Raw genomic sequence first — 6,827 nt, forward strand, 5'->3', positions numbered from 1 at the left:
TTTGAGATAGACTACAAGTGACATACCTCTTGGCAACCCCCATCTTCAGAGAAGGTAGAGACAGTGAACCCTCTTTTAAAGAAAATCTTAGCAGAGCTCTGTCAAGAGACTCATGAGCCTGGGATGACCTTGCTTCCTATTGCACTCCTCAGCGTCTGTGTAACCCTAGGAGGGGTCTGAGGCTTAGCCCACTTGAAATGGCTCATGCGAGGCCTTTTTTTATTTTTATGTTTTTACCACTGACTTGCTGCTAGATAAGAAACTGAGCCTGTATAATGGCAGCCCACTATTAATCACGGACAAGTTCAGAAGGCAATCCAGGACTCTGCCCACAAGGCAACTGCCAGCTCCCACTAAATATACAGCAGAGGGTCACTTTCTTCAAAAATAAACCCCAGGGTTAAAGTATAGAGGTCCCTGGAAGACCAACTATTACCAAATGGAGGGGCCCCTATAAAGTAATGGTAGCCACCCCAACTGCTGTCAAACTGGGGTGGATATCTTCTTGAATACGTTTGTCCAGACTAAAGTTCTTACTTCCGCAAACCCTGCAGGTCACAAAAGAGCAATAGCCTTGTGAGTGCCTTTGTTTGGAAGAAGAAATAGCCAGAACTCTCTGAAAGGGTAAGAAAGAGGTTTGTGTCTCATGTGAATGTTCACTAAAGGGTGATCTCAGCAGGGAACAGTTTTTAGTAGCCCAAGTGGAGAGGATGACCCACTTTGTGGATACCAGTCAGCCTTTTTCCTAACCATGCCCCTTTTCGCCCATGGGGCTCGTGACTTAGGTGATGATAGTGGCAGGATGGGTTTAGCAATGTGGACCTCCGCTCACCAACCTCAACCTGGTGGCACCACTGCTGAGTGCCTAGCCTTCCAGCCCAGAGCAGCCCAGTATGGCACCGTTCTCCAGAATGATCAGCCAGCTACCTGGGGACAGGTTGATTACACTGGGCCATTTCCATCAAGGGTTTGCAGGGTTGTTTCCTTACTGGAATAGATATTGTGGATTCAGATTTACCTTCCTTATATGCAATGCTGCTGTCAGAACTTCCATCCATTGACTGACAGAATGACTCACCCATGATCATGGTATTTCTACTCAGCACTGCTTCTGATCAAGGAACTAACTTCACAGCAAAAGTATTGCAGCAATACAACCTGGGCTCATGGAATTCACTCATTCCCCAGCATACTGAAGCTGCTGGCCTGATAGAATGGTGGCGTGGCCTTTTGAACACTCAATTACAGTGCTGGCTAGGTGGCAGTATTTTTCAGGTCTGGGGGCAGGCTCTAAATCAGTGTCCAACATATAATGTTGTTTCTCCAAGTCAGAATTTATGGGTCCGAGAATTGAGGGTAGAAATAGAAGTGGCATCTTCACTATCATCCCAAATGATCCACCAGAAGAATTTTTGCTTCCTGTTTCCGGACTTTAAGCTGTGTTGGCCTAGAAGTCTTAGTCCCAGAGGGAAGAATGTTTTCACCTGGAAACACAACAGTGATACCTCAATTGGAATTGAAACTGCTACATGGCCACTTTTGTTCTTTGTACCTCTGAATCAATAGGAAAACAAGGGAGGTAAGGTACTGGCTGTAGTTAATAATGATCTTGAATACAAAGAGCAACTGGACTACTATTCAACAATGGAGGTAAAGAAGAGTCTGTATGAATTAAGGAAACCCTGTGGAACGTCTCCCAGCATTGGCATGCTCTGTAATTATGGTCAATGAAGAACTATGACCCAGAAAGGACTACTAATGGAACAGACCTTTCAGAAATGAAAGTTTGGATCACCAAAGCATCAGAGTAGCACCAGCTACAACCATGTGACCAGTTATAGAAATGCAGACTGTAATTTCATGAGTATATTCTCCTTATTTTGTTATGAATACACTTGCCTATATGTAAGCATATATATCGGAGAAGGCACTGGCAACCCACTCCAGTACTCTTGCCTGGAAAATCCCATGGGCGGAGGAGCCTGGTCGGCTGCAGTCCGTGGGGTTGCTAAGAGTTGGGCATGACTGAGCGACTCCACTCTCACTTTTCACTTTCATGCATTGGAGAAGGAAATGGCAACCTCCTCCAGTATTCTTGCCTAGAGATTCCCAGGGACGGGGGAGCCTGGTGGGCTGCCATCCATGGGGTCGCAGAGTCGGACACGACTGAAGCGATTTAGCAGCAGCAGCAGCAGCAGCAGCAGCAGCAGCAGCAGCAGCAGCAGCAGCAGCAAGCATATATTAAGCAAAAATATGTTTTCTTTCATCTCTTATTCCTTTATCATGTAAGATAAGATGTATTGACTTTTATAAGTATTTAAATATTTTTAAATTATTTTATGAATGCAAAAGATTTATTCCAAGTTAGTTATTTTATGCAGCAGTTTTCTCCCTCAACATAGTTGTGATAACCACATCTTTTAAATCTGTAAATAGCATTATCAAAATAATCTTAATCTTTGAAATTTAAATCTTTGAAATCTCACACAATTTTATATTTTAAAGTACACCCAGAATATCAAGGCTGCAAGAATAACACACTTCCTATATCCAAATATTTTACAGCTGTACCCAGAAAGAAAAGGAAAAAAGGGAAAAAGCCTCATAAGCTTGGTTAAGGGCTTAACATCACCTGAATGGCCAGAAATAAAATAAAATATCCAAATTATTAGCATTAATTTAATACAATTATAGCTTCAATAGCCACTGTGTCTTTGACAATGATTGCTTGAGCACAGGGGTGAGTGCCCCAAGGGCTGGGAGTAGAAGCTGTTGCTGCAGACCAGTGTCTCCTCTCTGCACTGCCAGCTCCCGCCTGTGTAATGCCCCATAAATACTGTGCATGTGTGCGTTTAAAAAATCCTTCCCACCACACAAAGTTCTCTCTACTAAGCAGATAACAGGGAAGAACAACAACACAAGCTAAACAAGCCAATCGCTTGCTCTCTCTTTAGGATATGGTTATCTCCCTTGTGCATGAAGTATTCAACAATAACATAAGAAGAGGGAAAGGAAAAGAACAATTTCTTCTGTATAACCCCTAAGCACACACGCTGAGTTTACTGGGTCAGATTTGACTGTGAGCATTTTATACGCCTACTTCCAGGCATCGTCATCAGATGTTTCACAGCTACTTGTCTGCGTTATCTGAGTCCTCAAACTCTGCTCTGCAAGTGCTTCTCCAAGGGGAGGATAGGCTGGAACTTTGACTCTGCAAGAAGCCATTCTTCCCAGAGGTATTTCTTCTCATCTGCTCTGTCTTCCTGTGGAACTCTCTGAGCTCATCGTCTGTGAGGGAAAGGCAGTTCTCATTGTTTTCGAATTTTCCTGCCATCCCATTGCATTCAGTAACCTGTGCTCTGCTTCCAAAGAGTGAGAGAGGACCACCCCTTCCTCTTCTATAGGGAGAGCAAGGCCATTCTGATGACAGCTTTCCTCTCCATTTTCCTTTGGTTCAGGTGTGCTGTCATCCTCCAAACCTTCTGACTTGTCACAGGCTCTGCTCTCTGAGAAGTCTCCATTCCCGTCATCCTCTGAATCTCCCAGAGCTTGCTCTTCCTGTCAGTAGTTCGGCAGGTCAGCTTGGTCTGATGAGAGGAGCTGATCTCAATCGGAGGGGTGGTGCTGGCGGGGCTCTCTTTGGGAGAACTTAAAACTACACCACCAGCCAGTGCTACTGGTTTGCTAATAGAGATTGGACTGCTAAAAGCAGACTCCCGGCTATAGGAAAGGGGTCCTGATTTGTGTTTCATTCTGTTAGCTTTCCACGTACTGGCCTTGGATGGAGGTGGTACAGGCTTGGGAACCAGGTTCTTATAGACACTTGGCACCATGGTTGATGATTTGCTTCCATTTGCATGGCGAGATCCTGGTGAGGTGAGTACAGCTGAGAAGGCAGCAGAAAGATCTTTTTTTGGAAACTTTTTTGATGACTAGCATTTTGGAGGGCTGCTTGGCACGAGGTGGGTTTTCCCACACTCCAGAAGGTGTCCCAATGGGTCTGCATGGCTGATTCTGTTTGCCAGCTTCTGGATTCAAAGAAGGAAAGTCTTCCTCTTTAAACTGCAATTTTTCCACTTTATCTTCTTTCTCCTCTTCCCTAATATCTGTAGGTGGCTTTTCCTGAAAGGTACAGCCTTTCTGGGAGTGGAAGCTGCCATTCCAGTGGTGATGGCTTTCTGTGCCACCCGCACTATGCTGGCTTATGCCATCATGATCTCATGAAGAGCCATGCCAACCAGATCAGTTCCCTGTGATTCCAGCATATGCCCTCTTAGAGACACCAGAATCCATAGAATCATGGTGGAACAGGGAGGGCTGGTGCCAAGAACCTCCTGTCGTTTGATGAGGTCCATTGTTGAAAAAGCCATCAGAGGAATTATGTCTACTATGGCTTACTCCAAATCTACCATCTCCTTGGGGTAGGTGCTCTCCGTGTTTTTTAAGTCGCTGTAGGAGACTTAGCTGACTGTGGTGTTGAGAAATTTAGCCAAGCAGGAACAAAGTCATGCTGCACCATTTAGGTCCAGTGTCTCTTTTCAACACGGTGAGGCATCCAACCTCATGGCCAAGATCCCAGAGTATAACCTCTGTGGTCCTGCTTCCTGAACCTCTTGAGTTGCCAGCTGGATTTCCATGAGGTTCTCTTGTTAAAAGGGTACTTAATTAGGCTGGCCAACAGAACGCCTTATAATGAAGCACAAAGAAGCCAGGCTCTGTGTGGATCAATCTCTCAATCCCCTCAATTGCTCATCTTAAACTATCTAGTTCCTGACATGTTTCCCAAAGCAGAAGGGGAAAGGGGAAGGGGGAAGGGAACATAAAAGTATTTGTCACATTTCAAAAATGGGGGAAAGGGGAAAGAGCTATATCAGTGTTCACCTCATTCAGCTTCATTGAGTGATGGCACTATGATGTTGCTTAAACCCGATAATACATGGACATTTGCACAGTGAATGCAAATACTGTTCATAACAAGGTCATAGCTTAGAAAGACAGATGGACTTCTGTTTGGTCAAAAAATAAAACATTGAAGAGCTATAAAAGATCTTCTGAGTAGTCAACTCTAGTTAGCAAAACATCCACATTACAAAGCCCTTAATTTACAAATCTCATTATTCTTACATAGCTGCTAAAAATAGTCTCTAGGTATGAGTTTATATTTGTCTTATCCTTCAAAATCTAAGGACATAAGAAAAAAAAAAAAAAACCAGACAGGAACTTGATATGCCTTTCCTTCCTAGAATACCAGCTTTCAAGGCAAATTTCTTGGTAGAAAGCTCCCAGATGCTTCTTCTGTTTCTTTGGTCTTCACTATTTATAAATTCACAGCAAAATTAAAACAAGTAGAAGGGCAGGGCTTAAGAATAGTCATGGAAAAAGTTCCAAAGTGAGGTTTTCTTCTTGTCAGTTGTATTTCACTTGTTCTGCCCATTCCTGAAGACGAAACTGAGTTAATAGAAGGTAGGAATCTTATGTTTCAGTAGAGAAGTCAGTCTGGATCCATCTTCATCATCCAGTTCAGTTCAGTCACTCAGTTGTGTCCGATTCTTTGCGACCCCATGAACCGCAGCACACCAGGCCTCCCTGTCCAACACCAACTCGCGGAGTCCACCCAAACCCACGTGCATTGAGTCGGTGATGAGATCCAGCCATCTCATTCTCTGTCGTCTCCTTCTCCTCCTATCCTCAATCCCTCCCAGCATCAGAGTCTTTTCCAATGAGTCAGCTCATCGTATCAGGTGGCCAAAGTATTGGAGTTTCAGCTTCAACATCAGTCCTTCCAATGAACACACAGGACTGATCTCCTTTTGGATGGACTGGTTTGATCTCTTTGCAGTCCAAGGGACTCTCAAGAGTCTTCTCCAACACCACAGTTCAAAAGCATCAGTTCTTCTGTGCTCAGCTTTCTTTATAGTCCAACTCTCACATCCATACATGACTACTGGAAAAACCATAGCCTTGACTAGACGGACCTTTGTTGACATCATTACTCAATCATTTGAAAGGTTGCAGGAATCTATCACTTCAGCTCCTTCCTTCTTTCATGTGCTTATGTCGTTAAGACTCCAGTCCCCCTAAATATTTTTAATTTTACTTCTTAGTATGTAAGTTATAAAATATCAGAAGAGTAAATATCACTCAAGGATTTTCTCTCTTCTGGAAAGAAATTAGGACATTTTGGGTTGTATGCAGGGTAGTTATATCACTTTAGGCAGTTATGACCTTTATTTGGAGATTGATTATGGCTGTAGGGGATGCATATGGGTGCCAAGTTGGCAAGGATGATGACTTGTCATGGTTAATTTTATGTGTCAACTTGGGGATGTCCAAATGTCTGATATTATTTCTGAATGTGTTTGTGTGTCTTGGGAAGAGGTTAGTATTTGAATCATTAGACTGAGTGAAGCAGTCTACCCTCAGCAATTTTAGTAGGCACCATTCAATTTGTTGAGGGCTTGAGTAGAACAAAAAGATGGAAAAAGGTCAATCTGCTCTCTGCTTGAGCTGAGACATCTACATTCTCCTATCTTCAGACACCCATTGGCACTCTTGGTCCTCAATTTTTGGACTAAGATCGAGACTTACATAATCGGACTCCCATTTCTCAGGTATTGACTTGTATTGAATTACACTATTCATTCTTTCCCAGTTCTTCCCCTGGGAATCTTCCACTGCAGATGGCAGATCTTGGGACTTCCTGGGTTCCATAATCATGAAAGCCTATTCCTATAATAAGTTTCCTCACCCCTCCTTCCTCTCCCACCTATCTATATGACTCCTATTGCTTCTGTTTCTCTGGGAAACCCTGACTCACACATTTGTAT

The 6,827-nt window shown here is 43.5% G+C and overlaps 1 pseudogene; it reads right to left on the minus strand.

Annotated features, from left to right (window-relative positions):
• Nucleotides 1-3,096: 3,096 nt before the first annotated feature.
• Nucleotides 3,097-4,630, minus strand: LOC138431042 (vasculin-like protein 1 pseudogene; annotated as a pseudogene).
• Nucleotides 4,631-6,827: the final 2,197 nt, after the last annotated feature.

The sequence above is a fragment of the Ovis canadensis genome, chromosome 26, assembly GCF_042477335.2.
Source record: "Ovis canadensis isolate MfBH-ARS-UI-01 breed Bighorn chromosome 26, ARS-UI_OviCan_v2, whole genome shotgun sequence".
In the NCBI taxonomy this organism is placed as follows: Eukaryota; Metazoa; Chordata; class Mammalia; order Artiodactyla; family Bovidae; genus Ovis; species Ovis canadensis.